This window comes from Colias croceus, chromosome 17, assembly GCF_905220415.1.
Source record: "Colias croceus chromosome 17, ilColCroc2.1".
Taxonomy (NCBI): Eukaryota; Metazoa; Arthropoda; class Insecta; order Lepidoptera; family Pieridae; genus Colias; species Colias croceus.
This window is the reverse complement of record NC_059553.1, coordinates 679,221-699,555: the sequence shown is the minus strand read 5'-3', so window position 1 is coordinate 699,555 and position 20,335 is coordinate 679,221.

Below are 20,335 nucleotides of genomic sequence, written 5' to 3'. Positions count from 1 at the left end.
TGGTATATTGATTGCGTGAATTTTAGAGCTTGGCTCCCTTATACAAGCTATGAAGTATCTAGCAATAGATATTTGGCAATATTTACGCTAGTAAATGACTATTAAGGAAGATAAACAACTTATTAAAATAATGATAGTATGTATGTTAGTACAGGTTTAAATACGTTACGACTGAACCTGTTGCGATGATGCACAATACACATAGCGTATGTAATAAGGAGCAAATTCATGTTGGAAAAATTAGTCAAAAGAAAATGTTTACTTATAAGAAAAAGTACCGAATAAAAAGTGCCTAAAATTGATCTTGTGGAGGAATGAGAAGCATGTAATTTAGAAAATAGTTCTAAATAACTAAATTATTTATCAGACAGTACAATTCGACGAATTGGTTCGAAGAAATGCTTGAACATACCTATAATTTCTGTGAAAGCTTTAATAAATTATGATTATTGTGAATATATTACAGTTCTGAGTATATTACTATCTGGTAAGCTTTTTGAAGTACATTAAAATAAAAGGATTCGGGTTACTTCTTCATATTATATTTATCCATGAAATTAAATTTTTTACATTAAAAAATCAAACAGGTGCGAATAAATAAAATCCAAAAAGTTTTAAGAGTCACTATAATAATATATAGATCGATAAAGTGTACGTATACTATTCAATACTTTTAGATAGCCAGATCAGCGAGACACTGCAAGGTCTTCACATGGTAAGCAAAACATATTATCCAGAAGTTGTGAAATCGGCCATGGATGTGAGCCGTCACAGGACGCTTGCTATAAGTGAAACACCGTACACACTACTGCATAAATATTATTATTTAATAGCCCGCGGCTTCGCCCTCTTTGTCTAAAACCTAATAAATTATATACTAAAACCATCCTCTTGAATCACTCTATCTATTAAAAAAAACCGCATCAAAATCCGTTGCATAGTTTTAAAGATTTAAGCATACAAAGGGACATAGGGACAGAGAAAGCGACTTTGTTTTATACTATGTAGTGATTTATACTATCATATAGCGTGGCATGGCATAATATATGATGGTATAGGTCTACCAGAATCTGATGGCATATTTATATTTCAAAAATAAAAGATTTTCATGTGGCAACTTATTTGACAAACTATCAAATTGGTTGTCAAATTATTTGTGTTGATGATTAATTTTTAGGATTTTGTCTTCAAAATCTTCGAAATATCTATAAAACCACTGCGATCACAAGCAATAGGTGTTGTTTACAATGTCTATAGAAAAACATTCGATGAAGAAGGATCAAACACATCACAATTTTCAATTTTAAAGCGCGTGAAAGATTTTAGTGCTAAATTGGACTTACCCGTTGTGATACTTTAAATTAAAAATATTATAAGTAGGTATATTATATTATTATATATTATACGTAGGTAATATTATAAGTAGGTATATTATATTATTATTATATATTATACAACTATACTATTGTTTGTTGATTAAAATATAATTTTATGGAAACTTATTACATTCGTTTACAATACGGCTATTTGTCAAGTCCAAGCAGTCCAAGTCAATTTTATAATGTGTTAGTACGAAAAACGAAAATAAACATGATTTTACATATTTTATTTTTGTTTTATTTTATAAAACATCGTATCATATTATCATATAGGTATTTTATAAACAGTTTTCTAGTTTTGATCTGGATTATCATTAAATCCATATTTTACAAAAATAGGTAAGTATAAATAAATAATATATTGTATTACCTATATAAAAATAATATGTATATGTAATAAGTGCCTACATAATATTACGTGGATATCTCATTATTAAGTACAGTATTATCCACTTATGTAATGTGAATAATGATATTGAGGTCAAAATAAAAAGTAAGCAGTATCAAGATCGTTCAGTCCATTTTCCCTAGGGTTGCACACTCAAAATTTTGATTTCCCTATTTGCCATCAGATTCTGGTTTACCTATATATGGCATACGCCGCCACTCCAGAAATTGGTTTTACGAACGCCTAATACATGTTTCGCATCAATAAAATTGCATAAGCGAACTAAAACAACGTAAAACAAACGAACCAACCAAACAGACTTCCATCCAATATGGTGTACCAATACTAACTTCACTAATTCACTAATTCAGCCAACTCATATAATATTACCGTATAAAGAAAAACCTGAAGAGAAACTTTCTACCATTATCCATTTAACCGTAATAAAACTTCGCGACTCGAGTATTGAAATTTGAAATACATATTTTGGGTAGGCGCCCGAGGGGTCAGGTATGGTAGAACTATTCAAAAATGCCCTGAAGGCAGTTTTAAATGTTCGTTTTTTCATTGAATACAACATTGGGCTTGATTATATGTTACGATACGACTTGTGGAAATATCGTTTTCATTGAAAATTGTTTGCGTGACACTTTGTATACAACACTTTATATTATTGATTGTGTTTGTCATTAAATTTATTTATGGAATGATTGGCTATATCGATTGTTTCGCTATGATTGATTTGAATATTTATTCACTTTTATACAACAAAAGAAATAGTATATAACAATAGCATAAATGTGTGAAAGCTGAAGTTCTACAATCATCTAATGCTTATTTCTCTCCTCCTTTAATGTCATGATGACTCTGTAATGTTGATTTATTATTAAAATTAATAACAGGGAAGTTCTATTCCACTGTTAATCTTATTCTTAATTCAATTAAAACAAGATATCTTTGAAAATTGCAATTTTAATTTATACCCCACTAACCTAAAAACTCAATATCAAAATACCAAACAATGAAAGTAAATTTCTTATTATTTTACATAACACTATTACAATTAAATATCGTAACGATATCGTGACGTTTCCGGAGGGTGTAAGTTGGCTCAAAATAGCTTATGTGAATAGCAGCATGGACAGGTCCGGATAGTTAATGCTCGAATTGGCTGCAGGGTTGACACCTGTAATTGAATATTTTATATTTGTTTTAGTATTGTTAAAAAAATAATGTGTAAAAAGAAATATTTGAAATCAAATATAATGCAACAAGATAGCAGAGAATAAATAATACGACGATATTTTGTATTAGGTTTTAAGTAGGTAGAGAATATTAAGGTAGTTAGCAACATAAGAGAGAGGACATTTCAAATTATGTACTTTCAAAAGTTCTTGTACAATTAGAATGATGTCCAATGGATCTGAAATCGTACATGTAATAGATATCTATCTAAAAACTTTGAAGTTCATAAAAAAATCTTCAGATACTAAATTATATTATCTCTATAATTAAAGAGTTGCTTTAATTATTAATGTAATTCATGTCTTTATTTTCTCTTACAGAGTTCTTATTCTGTCACATAATCAATTTCGCTATATCAAAATCGATTGTACCTATAATTTAGGTGCATTGCATCATCTATAATTGATTAAGAGTTTTCAATAAAAAATTAGAAGCAGTTAAAAATACAATAATAACTTTTAAATCTGTTGTGGCAACCCTATAACCACAAAGCCGTGTTCTGGCGGAAAAAATGTGAAAACACCAAATGTTTTTTTTTTCATTTTTTAGCTCAATAGCGAAAACAAAATTCACCCTTTGTCGGCCTCGAAACAGTTTCCAGTTTCAACTGATTCAACCCTGATTTACAATTCTGTTGCAACTGAAACATATTGAAATACTTTAATAAAAGGAAATATTCAACTACCTCCATGCAGTTTTTAAACGTTGTTAAACAAAATGTGTTTTACATTGCGCAGGTTTATAAATTCATACGGTATGGTTTGGGACTGTTTTATGTATATTGTGAAATTTTGGTACAATATTAATACATTACAATATGGTATAAATACATTTCCAATTCATGATTTTTTGACCCACACAGAACCCGAAAAAGCACTATATTTTGAATGTGTTTTTACAATTTTATACGCCCTCAGTTTAAACACGATTTATCTACTTAAACTAGTTTTCAATGTCTTGAATTAATTCTTTAATAATTTTTGATAACTAATTAATCCATTAACTGCAATGTATTGCTTCATTATATTAATTTCATACGGATCTGATGAGCTGTTTTTGCCCTCAAATATGCTTACAAATTTTTGCATTTATAATAATAGCAGCTATATATTCTGTATGTTTGTCCAACGATTACGCAATAATCCTTCTTACATTTGTAAAATAAAGTAGGCACGTAATGTCACAATGTGGACTGAATTTCAAAATTCTATTTATATTTTACTTGTAGCTTTTGGGGCTAGAACATTTGCACCTTGGGGAAACGGCTGCGAATTTTAAAATATATTGGCGTGCTTAGACGAATGTTAGAGCTGTATTTTTATTTTTTAGCATTTGAAAAAGATGAAGATTTCACACCTTATAGACAGTTTAATCTACTGTTGGAGGTAAATATTATTTAAAGCGACGTTATTTTACGAGAAGAAAACATATTATTTCTTCAATGCTTAGTTATTTATAATACGTGAACTTATACACTAATAATTACACGATAAAAAAGACGTGTGGCACTCGGGGACTGCCGCGGTAAAGCATAATATGCATAGCGATAATGCATAGAATGCCTTCAAGCGCATGCCACCTGCCACACCTCCGTGCCCGTCGGAGTGGGGTGCGTGAGGTTTTTCGTTACGGAATTTCTGGATTCGGTCCCCGCGCTCAAGGCCCGCGATAGAAGCTATGCAATAGCTTAAAAAAAATTCTGCCTGAAAGCTTTAATTGGTCTAACATAGCTGAGTTTGGCCAAGCTTAATTTGTTGGATTAATGTCCGCTTTGGAAAATAAGTCATAACTGTTAAAAATTTGAAAAATTTACAAAAAGCGTCCATCCGGACGAAGCCGGGGCGAACAGCTAGTATTTACAACATCTTTATTTAGGTCACTCACACCAATTAAGCTGCACATCGCTATGTCTAATCACTTTGAATAAATCTGTATTTCAAATGAACATTATATAGACCAGGAGCTATTCAATAGGCTTCGTCAAAGATCGTTTTTTTGCGTTACAACCATTCAGTGTATTTTAACGAGTAGATGTTCTGTATACCTGATTGAGTCATTTATTTTCTAGGAAAGATTATTGTAAACTAAATAAAAAATGATTTGATAATTGTGTCCAATGACAAAAGTTATGATCTAATTATTCATATTGCTTTATTCTAAACTTGCTTTCCGCCCGCAGCTTCGCCCGCGTTTTCAAAGGAAACCCGCATAGTTCCCGTTCCCGTGGGATTTCCGGGAAACCTATCTTATGTCCTTTCTCGGCTGTCAAAATATCTCTATACCAAATTTCATGCAAATTGGTTCCGTAGTTAAGGCGTGATTGAGTAACAGACAGACAGACAGACAGAGTTACTTTCGCATTTATAATATTAGTATAGATTTAGTTAACAACTACATAATTATAGTCAATGATTTTCAATAATTACGACATAGTTTATCCAATCTAGAGAACTGATATACTGAAAATTTAAAAAAATGAATATGAAATACCTAAATATTTTCTAGTGTTCAATTTTAATCAAATTCACACTGTTCCTTATCATATTATTAGATAATAATATCTATTTATATTAATAATATTAAAAAACACATGCATTAAAAGGATGTCTCAATGACTAGAAAAAAATATTTTTGATTTTGATTTCAATGTTATCATCACACCATTGCACGATCTAACAATAACATACATTTTAAAAACGAGATATCGTCTGTACACAGAAAGCACTATTTAATAATATAAAAAGCAAATAGAGAGGAAATTAAATCGAAATACAACACGTAGATATACACTTAAAACTATGCTTTTATGCACTGAGTGGCCCAGGGGCTATGCAGGCAATACACTTTTTTTTCTCTCTACACGAATCTCGAATTGCTTTTCAATTTTATTTACAAAAAATGTTTCGTTTACGAGTTTTTATTTTGAGAATAAATAAGCATTTTTGTTTATGGATATTTTGTTTACTGAATAGTGCTTTTCCAATAATAATATAATGAACATGAATTATTTAATTATTATAATTTTGACTTTATTGTACTTACAAAAAGGAGAGCGAGCTGCTATTTTGTTATAAATATATATTTTGTCATTTATTAACAAATCATTATCATCGTCTATTAACATTAACATTTATTTATCATTAAAATTTATTTATTATTATCAGGGTAGTTTTTTGACATATTTAAGCAGCATGTATAACAAGCAGTCCGCTCCGGCTTCGCCGTGATATAGAGATCACGAAGATATCCATGAAATAATTTTAAAATAAATCTAAGTAATAATAAGTTTTTTCAAAATAAGTCCATTAATTTCTGAGATTAATGTGTTCAAACAAACAATTATTATTTGTAAGTATAGATAGAAATACTGACATTCAAAGTCATATAAAATATCCTTTCTTTTCAAAGTCGGTTAAAAGTATTAATGCTAAAAAGCTTTTAAAATCGTCCGCCCGCCTAATTACAAAACAAGGGCACAAATAAAGAATTACATCAGTCCTAAGCTTTATTTGTATTTTCAAAATGTGTTAAGCCGCTTTCTGCTGTTCGAGACTTGTTCAAACATTGTGCTGTTAATCTTCCCCATTCTGCTGTTATTTTACGAAATAAGATATTATTGTTAAACTTTTCAAAATTTATATAAAGCTATGTATACCTACAATTTGTAATAAAAAAAATATTGACGAGCACACGTGTCAGAAATGAAACTTCTTTGGCAAGATTCAAAGAAAAAAAAATCGTCGCCACTCCATGATGTGACTGTATTGCCATTACTCGAATTTTAAATTTTACACTCACGCCTAAAGAAGTTTCACTTCAAAAATTCAATAAAATATTATCTTTACAAACTATACAACTATTTACAATTAATATCCGTCTCATTATCAAAATGAAATTACAGAAACAATAATCGAATATTTTCATACCAAATACGCATTTCACAAAACTTAAGCCACACTCAAAATGATTATATCCAAGACCATTATGTTCTGTGACGAAAAATAAGTTGAAACTTACTAAAGAAACCTCATTTTCACGTCAATTTTCGGGCAAATAACAATCTGACGACAAAAATTAACTATTAAACTTTTTAATGTCATTTCCTTTGTACCACGAAAGCTTTGGACTTACATTTAATAATTTGTTTTATAATTACGTATTTAGTTTATAATATTATAACTTTTAATGTGCAGTTATTAAAAACATAATGACATTAAAATCATGAAAAGGGAGAGAAACTGATAAGTATGCAATAATTGCAATTACCTAGTATTTTTTAGATTAATAGGTTTAGTTTAAAATCATACATCATTATAGGATCTAATCTAGGTTAAAACACGTATCCAAAATCCATACTAATATTATAAATGCGAAAGTAACTCTGTCTGTCTGTCTGTTACTCAATCACGCCTAAACTACTGAACCAATTTTCATGAAATTTGGTATGGAGATATTTTGATACCCGAGAAAGGACATAGGCTACTTTTTACCCCGGGACATAGGATAGGTTTTATCCCGGAAATCCCATGGGAACGGGAACTATGCGGGTTTTTCTTTGAATGCGGGCGAAGCCGCGGGCGGAAAGCTAGTATGATATAAAGCAGATTCAAATATTAATAAGGAACATTACTTATAACTTATATTATGTACCTATATGAAAGTGTGTCACCCAAAAACAGATTATTAAGAAAAAACAATTTTTACTCATATACCACGCGAATAAATCCAGCATAGTACAAACGATAGTCTGTAAACAAATGTTCATTCATAAACCAAAAGAAAGCATTTCTAAACAAATCACTAAACACTCAACAAAAAGTTTGGTCTATTAATAGATGAAAATATATTTCCTGTATTAACACCTAAAGCACATTTTTATCCCAAATTTTCATAGATTTCCCACGAGTATTGCGGGACACGTGACTAAATTTTAGAGGTTTACCTGCTCTTCTATTGCTCATATTTTTTAACCTCGAAACGAAGTTATTTGTATGTCTGACATATTAGATATAGGGATCAAACGGAGGCACAATTTCGAGTGTAGGTTCCTTTAAATTAGTATAATATGTTTAAAAATGATTTAAATTTTGGAACCCGTTGTTTCATTTCTATTTATAGATTGTTCTAGACTTTTTCGTGGTTTTTAATCTATAATTAAGTATTCCTATGAGCTTTTAAACTGAAAGACTAGTATAATATCGAATAGTTTTCTTTCTCGCTTCACGAATAAATTTATATCCTATTTTTTTAAATTTTATTTCCAAGTTCTCAGTTTATAGGTCATTATCGTGACATTCACCCATTTCCGTATCGTCATGATGCCTTCAATCGTTTTATAAACTTAATATGTACTAAGGTTAAACTTGTGTTTTCCTTGCTACAAAATATCCCAAAATCATCCAAAACCCAATGTTTTGGATGATGATGATTATTTAATAAGAAGGTTCTTGATCTGGCTCTACTATAATAATGTGACCTACTAGCTGCGCTCCGCGGTTTTACCCGCGTAGCTCTGCTCCTGTTGGTCTTAGCGTAATGATATAATACAGCCTAGCCTTCCTCGATGAATGGGCTATCTAATACCGAAAGAATTTTTCAAATCGGACCAGTAGTTCCTGAGATTAGCGCGTTCAAACAAACAAACTCTTCAGCTTTATAATATTAGTATAGGTGTAACTAAGGAATAATGTTATTTTCTGCTCTAGTAGTTTTTGGGGATAAAAATAAAAAGGTCTCACCCTTCATAATATTAGACACTTATAATGAAAACACTCTATTGTACATTACATACAAACTTCTTTCATAAATTCATGCATCTAAAGCATTGGTGTTAATAAAATATGTCTTTAAACAATCCACATAAAGGTCTTCTAGAATTTTCGGAAAAAATCTATTTATGCGATGAATCGAAACAAACATAAATGGAAATAATTTTATACCAGGAATTGATATTACTTGGTACAGGTAAACAAATGTGAACATTATTATATTTATTAGCAAAACAATAGACGAAGGTTCGAGTTACTAAATTATTCTTTTTCCATACTTTTTCAATCAACAAAAGATATATCCTACTAATATTATAAATGCGAAAGTCTGTGAGAATGGATGTATGTGTATGTATGTTTGTTACTCTTTTACGCAAATACTACTGAACCGATTACAATGAAATTTAGCACACATATAGAGGGTAACTTGGATTAATACATAGGATAGGTTTTATCCCGGAAATCCCATGGGAACGGGAACTATGCAAGTTTTTCTTTAAAAATGCGGTCGATGCCGCGGGCGGAAAGCTAGTTAACATTATTTTCGCAACACAAGTTCACAAAGTTTATTTATTTACAAAACTGAAACACAAAATATACCGGAACCCTTTTCCAAATTATCTAAAATGCCATTAAAACAAACCATTTCAAAATTAAGCCCATAATATTAAGGTGCGTGTACACTGTGACAAAATTGAGCGACTAATGAATAGGTGCCCTTATCAAAACCTATTGTTAGGAAGCATTAACGTGACTGAAATTACTTAATTAAATACTAGGCTCTGGCTATTAAGGAAATACCGTAAAATTGTATGTTTCTGTTAACTGTTTTAACATAGATATTTTAACCTTTCATGAAAAAGAAGGTAATGTTGAAAAGGTTTTTGTGTTAGTTTGTGGTATAGTGCCGAATGGAAGAACTAACAATAAATAGGCTTTATGTACATCTATGTACGTATCAAAATTCATTACTATATTATCTCCATCAGTTATATACATAATTATATACATATAGGTACACGTAAATATTATGTGTAAAAGTAATAAATAAAATTACAATTTAATTTAAATATACTACAATCTAGCTCTATAAAATGAATCCCTATTTTATTGATCAGCGAGAACAGCTCTACCAATTTCGATACAAATTTTTTTGTTGTGTGCAGTGTGCGTTATGGCTAGTAGAAAATTGAATTAATATTAAGTCCCAAAAAAAAACTTAGCATCTATTTGCGACGCAAGACGGGATAACTACTTTCGGGTCAACTATTACATACTATGATACACTATGATAAACTTAGCCTAAAAGTATTAAATTACAATTGAAGATAACTTCCAAATAACACACTGGTCAAATTCAGAAATTTTATCCATCATTTTACAAACAATAATTTCAACCGAAAGGCTTACGCATTAAGTTTCGGAAACCCTTAAAGTCAGGGGTTGCAACCCTGGGGGTTATGTTACACCAAATCTCGTACTTATGTTTAGTCACCCTTTCATTTAATATTGGTTAACTAATCAATTACATTTTTTGTAGATTTTTGAAGTGAAACTTCAAATCAGGGTTGGAAAAAAATTTAGTGTAACATGTCATGCGTAGCGAAAAACGTTACGCGTGACATTTTTCCGTTTAAGTTTAAGTTGCGTATACAGTATGTATACATTATTTTTTGAAAAATAAGGTCTTCACTTCTTACGTGTGTAAACTAGTACACGCACACCGAGAGTTTCCAGTTTTGAGTGTAACATATCTAAAAAAATGTTAGATATGTTACACTCAAAACTGGAAACTCTCATTGAACGAAAAAGAGCGTGTGTCAGAAGTGAAACTTCTTTGGCAAGATTCAAAGATACCAAAATCGTCGCCTTACTCCATGACGTGACATTGTTGCCATGACACAACCCTGAAATCTTTCAGTGAGATGGAATGATAACTATAGTGAGCGAAAAGGAGACAAATTTTGTAGAATGTGGCTAATTCGGCACATTTCGACGTCCCACTTTAATTATTATATACATTCCTTTTAAATTTCTCATTTTAATTTTGTATCATAAACGCCTAACGCATTTTTATCATGCTACTAGCTTTCCGCCCGCGGCTTCGCCCGATTGTCTAAAACGTAGTAAAATATATACTAAAACCTTCCTCTTGAATCAATCTGTCTATAAAAAAAAACCGCATCAAAATCCGTGGCGTAGTTTTAAAGATTTAAGCATACAAAGGGACATAGGGACAGAGAAAGCGACTTTGTTTTATACTATGTATTGAAGTATATTTTTATCCAATTAACCACATAGATGTCCAATAGAAATCTTTCTCTTTCAAAGTAGGTTAATAAAACGTACATTAAATTCGAAAAGAAACAATTACAGAGCCTTTAGAGCCCTTTGCCCTTGTAAGCTCCATATAAATTGTACTCAAATAATGTACTACATATTGTATTGATAAATTATAATAACCTCTATTTACAAACGACTTAACTTATTCACATCTGCTAAATGATATTGAACCTTAACGCCTCTATATAAAGTTGATTTTTGCTTGGTTTCAAAAAAGTTTTAGAACCTTGTTAAAGTCTTGTATCCGAAATGTGGTATAGAGCATAGAGCTATTGAACCTTAGACCTTCTCCGAATGACCTTTGGCATGGTCTCGTCTTAATTATCTATTGTTTTATATCTACATATAACAATCATTCTGATAAAGGCTTTTAGGGAAACATGGAAATATGTTTAACCGACTTGGGAAGTGAGGAGATAGTTTTTTATAGGTAGAAATTAGTAATTATACATAGAGCTATGAGGACAAAATAATTGTTACTTGATTTTAATTAGAAAAGTAAGAACTGTTTGTAAAACATAAAATTGCATACATAAACCTAAATCTATTTACTAAACATTATTTATAACTTCGCAATGGATACTTTATATTATAAAAAGTTTCAACAAAACGAATCCAGCAGTTTATTCGTAGATAATAATATAACAAAATATTCAAACGAAAATATTTCTTATAAACTTTTGTAACTTTTTACATTCTACTTGTATCAAAATTAATTCTGTGCCTATCTAATATACGGTAGGTATGTACCTATCTATATTTCTATACTACAATAATATAGATGTTATTAGCTTCACATTATAATTGAATAAACTAACGTGATTATCGTCACGTAAACATTATTATCATATATAATATATATATTTATATTTGACGTATGTATATTTGACGTAATGAAAATGAATTGAACGCAGTTCTTTTATCTATTTCTGAACATGTTCTGAAGATGATGAAACGAGTCCATCATCATCATCATCAACACTGAAACCAAAATTATCATCAACATTATCAACAACAATAATTTTTTATAGACGAGAATACATTTCGGCCCTTAACTTTTGAACCATTTAAAGTACATTACCGTAAGGTAACTGTAATGTACTTTAAATGGTACACATAGGTATATAATAAAAATTAAACACTCGAAAATAAAAAATAATACAAACTCAAACTCAAACAAATTGTATTTATCAAATTAGGCTCCTTCTAGAATCACTTTTGAATCGTTATAACATAGTTTTACCACCGATTGAGAAAGCATTTTCTACGGAAAAGAACCGGCAAGAAATTCTGTAGTTGCTGTTTTAAAATCATGACAATATTATATTTTAATTTTACATAATACGTAACTACATAATATAATATCATAACTAGCGGTCCACCCCGGCTTCGCCCGTGGTACATATTTCGCAATAAAAGGTAGCCTATGTTCTTTCTCAGGGTCTAAAAATTGTCGGTGCCAAATTGCATCAAAATCGGATGAGAGGTAAGCGTAACAGACAGAAAGACAGAGTTACTTTCGCATTTATAATATTATTAAATACTTATTAAATATTATTAGTAGGGATAGTGATGCCAAAGAACTGAACGTTTTTCATAGACAGCATTACCTAGACTGTGGTCATTAACCGTCAAGGTGTCATATCCTTATATCTAACTAAATAGATAATATATATTCAGGTATAGGTATAGATATAAGGGTATCACTGACCGCGCATTAAGTTGCTTAACCTGAAGATCGTTTATTGATTGGTGCACTGAACTGTCTCTATATGGCCTAATATATAGTATAGGTGAATAACTTTTTCGTCTACTTCTTAGAAATTCATGAAATTTAATATTCACAAAGTATTTCAATGTTTCTTTATCGTAAAGCTATCGAACGGATACAGAAATATAATTATTTCACAGACATAACGTAATTCAGATTTAAAAAGAAAAAGGAATTAAATTTTCATTGTGATAGTTCAAAATAGTCATTTAAAAGGCAATTTTTTAATCTTATCACATTCCGCTTGTTCAAATTCATGGGATTCAGTGAATACTTTTCTATCTTTCAGTTGTTTTAAAGAAAATCTGAGCGATTTTTTGATGTAAACGTAAAATGCATGTACCCCATAACCCACAAGGATATTACATACAAAATAGATTGCACCATTCGTCCGTTTGTAACTTCCGTATAAATTGGGGATTAAATATTCAAGTGTATCTTTATGAAAGGCCTTGAAGCGAAAAGTGTGTAATTACAACTGCCCGCCTATGCGAATAGTTTGTTAGTTAGCTGGGGCCAGGAAAACAGCGATTTTTGCAATTATTATTTTGATCACTATCCTACTAATATTATAAATGCGAAAGTTTGTTTGGATGTATGGATGTTTGTTACTCTTTCACGTAAAAACTACTGAACCGATTACAATGAAATTTAGCACACATATAGAGGGTAACTTGGATTAACACATAGGATAGTTTTTATCCCGGAAATCCCACGGGAACGGGAACTATGCGGGTTTTCTTTTGCAAACGCGGGCGAAGCCGCGGGCGGAAATCTAGTATAGTATAAAGCAAAGTCGCTTACCGCGTCTGTCCTAATGTCTGTATGCTATCTATAAAACTACACAACGGATTTTGATGATTTTTTTAATAGATAGAGTTATTCAAAAGGAAAAAAACATTTTAGTTTTCACATAGCCTGTACTCTACGAATTGAAATCACGAATACTTATAAAAACAAAAGGTAGGTATAGCAGTTGTATACATTCCAAATGTGTAACCAAAAACAAAAAAAAAATGTTTTATTTCTATTTGGAATGTCAACCTCAACCCAATTCTTCTAAAGGATATCTCAGAAAATACCAGACCAAAAACTCTCATTTCATGGCCAACGTTAACTGGTATCGAGCGATTACAGGATCAAATATTTATTTGCCTCGTGAGCTCGTTCTGAGTGTCTGTACGGTAGTCGGGTTTTTTTAATCGACGAAAACAAACTTACTTACAATAGGATCGATATGTTAATCGGTTTTTGTGGAGTGGTTAATTATATGATAAAATTTTAGATTTTTAGGAATTTATCGTATACTAGCTGTGCTCCTCGGTTTTACCCGCACTGCTCCGATCCTGTTAGTCTTAACGAGATATTTAAAGTTTAAAGATAAGCATCATATATAGCCTTCCTCGATAAATGTGCTAACTAATACCGAACGTGAGTAGTTCCCGAGATTAGCGCGTTCAAACAAACAAACTTTTCAGCTTTATAATATTAGTGCAGATTAAATTTCAGTCAAAAACATGGAAGAATAGATATTTGTCTAATTAATGGCTATTAAAACTTATCTAATTTATACTATACCCCTAAAAGCTTACTAGTCTTGTCCAAAGCTTTCCACTTGATACATTAAGCTAACGGAAGTCCCAACTAGGTAGCCTCCAAAAGCGTCGGCCAGGTGTCCTGCGCACACGCAGGCTGAATCACATAGCCACGTGCGTTTTATGTACTTGTGTTAATAAGGAATGATAATAAGTATTGTTAATTGGTTAATTTGTAGTTTATTTTACAGGTTTTGGAACTTAAAGTAATGCAGATAATAGAAAGCTCAAATATTTTGAGAGTACTTACATGGGTTGAAAGATTCTTAAAAGTTACTGCATGGTACAGGCATACCGCTTTCTATCTGTCTGTCCCTATGTGTGTTTAGATCTTTAAAACTACGCAACGTATTTTGATTTGATTTTTATTAAAAGAGTGATATTTTCATAAAAAGGGTGATTCGAAAAGAAGGTTATAATATTATGTACCTATCATATGATTTACAACGTGTACAATGACAGACGAATAGCTAGTAAATGATAAAAAATACGATTTTTGCGCTTGTAAAGAACTACTTTAATTCCTTGACATAGTTATATCTATCTATACATCAAAATAAATCTAAATCCATCCCGCAGTTCCGCCATAAAACCAGTTACACAAAATGAATTTCTCATAATAATCCTTAGGTGAAAGTGCTAATGTGTTTCAACTTCCAAATCTAGGAACTATTGCAACTGATAACGCCATACGTGACGATAAACCTATATGGCTAACTTAAGCACCGTTAAGTTTCAAGTTATAAGCGGTAAGCGGAACTTAGCAATAACTTACACTACATAGTATAAAACAAAGTCGCTTTCTCTGTCCCTATGTCACTTTGTATGGTTAAATCTTTAAAACTACGCAACGGATTTTGATGCGGTTTTTTTTAATAGATAGAGGAAGGTTTTAGTATATAATTTATTAGGTTTTAGACAAAGCGGGGGAAGCAGCGGGCGGTAAGCTAGTAATTTATAAAATTAAGTTATAATAACCGTGAGTATCGGAGGAATTAAAACATAGTTAATAATTAATTAATTTTGTAAATGAAATTAAAGACATCGATAACAATAATTAAGTAATCACAGATCGGATATAAGTTTTTAGAGTCGGGCAGAAGTACTTGCAGTTTTATTGCCAACTGTTTTACCAAATTTCAATAATAATAGTACTTTTTACAATATTGTAAGTTATTCATTATTTAGTTAATCTATTACAATTATTATAATTTTTTACAATCAAGACTTGAATGTTTTAAAGCTCAATTTTATGACAGCGGAACCCACGGGAACGGAAACTACGCGGGAAAATCTACAGGCGAAAAGTATGTTAAAATGTAAAGTATTACTATAAAATAATATAATTAATAATAATATAATCGTATATCTTGTACCACAACCCCTAATATGTGGTTTATCGTAAAATTAGAGTTGGTAATATCGGCCATAGTCGATTATGTTTCATGACTCACTAAATCTTAACAGACATGCTAAATTGTTTGGATATCTTGTATTTACTTGGATTTAGTTGTGTTTGTTTATGTAATTGTTTTGCTCAGAATAATATCGTTCATAATTAATGTAAATTATTTAGATACTAGCGGTCCGCCCAGGCTATGCCCGTGTTTGCGTTTTCTCTCCATTGCATTGTCTTGTTTTTTTTTTCAAATTATATGCTAATGACAGGGACACATTCGACAAAAGAAAACTTGTTACAAACCTTTCAGCGTGTTTGTATGTTTTTTTCGCAGAGAATGACTCTCTTCAATTTTAATTTAAAAAAACTGTAATAAAGACTAATTTGCACAATAAAATCATATTAAGATATAGATAATGGTGTTTTATTTATTTATTTCATACTAGCTGCGCTCCGCGGTTTCAGCCGCGTGGCTCCGCTCCTGTTAGCCTATCCTAGTATCCTAGTATAGCCTATAGCCTACCCCAATGAATGGGCTGTCTAACACCGAAATAATTTTTCAAATCGGCTCATTGGTTCCTGAGATTAGCGCGTTCAAACAAACTCTTCAGCTTTATATTATTAGTTTAGATTATCAACCCTACTAGGTACATACTAGTACAATGGAAAAAAACCTTACACAACACATTTACCATAAAAGTCTCCCGAATACAATACAAAAAAGAAAAACCCTGTGAACGTGAAAATCCCGGGCAGTTATAACACTGGCATAATCCGGTTTTGTCCGATTTTCGCACGTCACGTTACGTCACGTTATTTTTTTGACGGACGGAATTTTATACGGATCTCGCATTCTAGCGATGTTAAAATCTTTTGCGAATTTTTAGTTGAGATCTTATAGGGGTCGCTCTTATTTTTGTAATTCTGTATTTAGTGTGCAATAAAGAATTGCTCATTCATTCAAAGGTATATATTGTAATAAAACAGGTAATTAGTAGTAGGTAAAAATAATTCCTAGTTATTAAAATAATATAAAGGAGCACTTTAGTAAAAATATAAAAAGGAATTTTCTGTGATATTCTTTTTCGTTTTAAATTTTAGCTCTACCTTCTTAATAATCTTACGGAAACGATTAACGTTCGATTTCTATATGAAAAAAATACATTTAATTCAGTCACATTTTCAGAGTTAATCTGTTTTGTATACTAAGAGACATACAAAATGCATCTAAACCACACAAAAAACAATACTCCTTTCCCATACAACCATGTCCCTACGAACTTCCATTCTCAAATCTATATATATAAAACTCAAAGGTGACTGATATAAGTGATCTATCAACGCACAGCACAAACCACTGGACGTATCGGGCTGAAATTTGGCATGCAGGTAGATGTTAGGACGTAGGCATCCGCTAAGAAAGAATTTCCCGAAATTCTTGCGGGAACGGGGAAAAACGGGGATGCACGTACAAAGTCGTGGTCGGAAGCTAGTATTACAATATAACAATTCCAGTAAAATTGAGTAAGAGCAATAAATATTAAAGGTTATTAATATAATGGCTTTATTCCGTTACAAAACAATCGACACATCTATAGTGGCAACAATTATGTAATAAATAATTCAACATACAAACCGACACGCCTCGTGTAAACAACATGTATAAACAAGAGTGGTAAAAGCTTGTATTAATAGGTCACAGGTTCGATATAGGTGATTGTCCTGGCTTCGCTTGTAGTTTTTTGGAAGCCGATTAAATTATTAGCAGTTATCACTTTAATAACTCAAACAAACGAATGATGAAAACATTTATGAAATTTATATTAAGGTAGGTAAGTGTATTACATTAATATCAATTTATGTATCTGATATATTATTTAATATGTAAATATCTGTTTTGTTGTTTATATAATACTAGGTTTCCGCCCACGGCTTCGCCGGCGTTTTCAAAGAAAAACCCGTTCCCGTAGGATTTCCGGGATAAAACCTATCCTATGTCCTTTCTCGGGTATCAAAATATCTCTATACCAAATTTCATGGAAATTGGTTCAGTAGTTAAGGCGTGATTGAGTAACAGACAGACAGACAGAGTTACTTTCGCATTTATAATAATAGTATGGATTATTTGGAGAGCCGGAAAATAATATATCTACTTTTTATTTCAAAACAAAAAAGCTGTTACATTTTATGACGTAATTCAATTTCTGTGTACATGTACATGCTTTTCAGTAAATAATTTATTTATTTTTAAATAATAAATTCAACTACGGAACGCAAAATATTTATGAGACTTCATGGTATTTTAACTATTATATTATGTATTTTTCTGTGTATTGCTCTTTCATGCAAGAACGGCTGATTCAATATTGATAAAACTCTTAAACTTGGTAGAGACTAGCTATACTCTATAATATATAGGAAATATCTGAAATACATAGGCTTTTATCACATATTATAATGACACGAATAAAATACAACACTTCTTAAAAAAAAAGTTTATTCAACCATAAACATATTAAGCCAAACTTGATTATTAACTCCTCTTACTATACGTTTTAATAATAAACACATAAGATGACTAAACACACGTGCACATAACAACACCCACACACACGTAAAAACCGCATAAAACGTTATTAGATCGATTTATCACATCCGTGGATCCATGAAAAACAAAACGTAGTACGCTATGATTAAGACGCAAATAAAGCACAATAGATTTATTATTGTAAGTGAATTATCAACACGGGGCAAAGTGTACGATTATACCAGACTAGTACGATTGGAACTCGATTGTAGTTTAGTGCAATCGAGTATTATTCGAGATAACGAATGCACGATGTTGATGGTTAAACTTACCATATACTATTGTTAGTTATCCAATTTCGAAACCAAATTTATTGCAGTTATAATACGCTCGGCCTATACTTTGTCAGAAATTAAAGAATTGTTCTTATTAACTAACATAGGTTAAGGAATAACATAGTATTTACAAGCCTTATTTCATTTGTCTAAATCACAAATTTACACGATAAACATATGATTATAAGAAAATAATACCACAACACTAACACTTTATCCACATTTTTTTTTATAAAATAACGTTCAATAATAACTAATTATGAATTAAAACTAAATTATATAAAGCATTATGTTTACAATTACTTAATATTTAAATAATTGTTCATCGATTTAAAAGGCTTGATATGCCTGGAAATATAGGTATCTGATCATAAATTCATAAAAATATTTAAGTGCATGCCTACTAGGCATATTAAAATTAGTATAACTCGACAATCCATAGTAGGGGCTGTTGAAAATTTTACAAACACGTATTCTACGCAGTAAGTCCGATTCCCATTATCCTGGAGTAAAGATAAACACGCAATAACGTATCAGAGTAAACTATCTTTGTTTCCATTGTATTCTGGAAATAAGTTATTAAATAACAGGGTATTTATAGTTAAATGCTCTTTTACTATCGCTGTTTATTATGATTAACTAGCGGTCCGCCCCGGCTTCGCCCGTGGTACATATTCACGTTTTCTCTACATAAGAACTATCCTCGTACTTCAAGAAATATAATAAAAAAAGAATTAAAGAAATCGGTTCAGCTGTTCTAAAGTTATGCGCTTACCAACACATTTTGGGATTCATTTTTATATTATACTAGCGGTCCGCCCCGGCTTCGCCCGTGATACATGTTTACGTTTTCTCTACATAAGATCCACCCTCGTACTTCAAGGAATATAATAAAAAAAGAATTATCGAAATCGGTTCAGCCGTTCTCGAGTTATGCGCTTACCAGCACATTTTGCGATTCATTTTTATATATAAGAAGATAGATACTGACACGATTATAGTTGCTTCACATGTATGTTTGTATGGAACCGACTCCTTTAGACTTTGACCCACTTTAAACTTAAGTCACAGAATACATAATAGTAGCTAAACGCTACTTAAGTTACTTTTAATTTAATCTGTAAGTGTACATCAAGTATCGATGAAAATAATTTCATGAGTTGAAAGTTACTCTGTCTGTCTCTCCTTCACGCTGCAACCACTAATGACTAAACGATTGATAGATAGAGAGAGAAATGACATATTATAGTTTATCGAAATCCTACAAATACAGGACCTATGCGGTTCCTATCGTACGCGGGCGAAGCCGCGGGCCGAAATCTAGCAATAAATATATATAGTTCATACTTCATTTCCTTATAATGATTGTATAAAACAAACACAGCAAAAGCGCGTTCGCTTGTTTTATCGAAAGCTTAAAATAAATCAGTAATTAAAAAAGCTCTCCAAAAAGCTTCCATTTAATTATATTCGATCATGACTGAAAATGTTTTAAGAATCCACATAAAAGCATTAAGTAACCCGCTTTGAGCCGAAGCCAAATTAAAATCAATCGGAAAATGCGCGGGAAAATGGTTAAAATAAT